Source organism: Rhea americana, unplaced genomic scaffold, assembly GCF_003343005.1.
Source record: "Rhea americana isolate MKP2758 unplaced genomic scaffold, rheAme1 scaffold_590, whole genome shotgun sequence".
In the NCBI taxonomy this organism is placed as follows: Eukaryota; Metazoa; Chordata; class Aves; order Rheiformes; family Rheidae; genus Rhea; species Rhea americana.
The window spans coordinates 285-1,149 of NW_028186746.1; positions in this window are offsets into that span (position 1 = coordinate 285).

The window sequence follows — 865 nt, forward strand, 5'->3', positions numbered from 1 at the left end:
TGGCCCTGTCCCCATCCCGCTGTCCCCATCCCGCTGTCCCTGCCCCAGCAGCCCCTGTCCCCATCCCACTTGCTGTGAGATCATTAAATGGAGACGCTTTGAGCCGCTGCACGGTTTGTCCTGCGTTATTGTCCCCAGGTGCCGGGCACCAGGGAGGACTCAGGTCACCGGTGGGTGCCATCCCGCTGCCCGTGTGTGCCCGTGTGCCCCCTGGCAGAGTGACAGCCACTCCCACGCCAAGCCGGGTGTCACGGGCGTCCCGCCGGGGCCAGGCAGCAGCCGGAGACGGGTGCCAAATCCCTCCATCCTGAGCCCTGCCGGAGCCGCGTGGGGTCACCTGGCACGGGGACGCCTGGCACGGGGACCCCGGCACGGGGACGCCTGGCCACCCGGCGTGGGACAGCGGCCCTGGGACATCCCTGCAGGTGACGGGCCAGCGGGACAAGGACGTGGGGACGGAGCGGAGCCCTTTGGCTTCCACGGCCGACCCGGGGCAGCGCTGAGCCCCGCCGGGAGCCAGCGCAGGATCCGGCCCGGCGCCCCCAGCCCCGCGCCCCCCACGTGGGACCCGCGCCCACCCCACGTGGCTCCACCCCCTCCAAACTCCGCCCCTTCTACGCCTGCCCTCCCTCCCTATTGGTGGCGGCGCGGACCTCCCCTCCGCTGATTGGCTCCCGCCGCCAATCGCCGCTCAAGCGCTGGGCGAGGCGGGCGGTGAGCGGAGCCGGCGGGGCGCGACCGGGGCCGGCGATCGCGACCGGGGCCGGCGGGGCGCGACCGGGGCCGCCGCCCCCAGTAAGTGGCGCCCGCGGGACTTTGCAACACTTGGAAACAAAGTTGCTGGCGGGCCCCGGGCCGGGCGGGC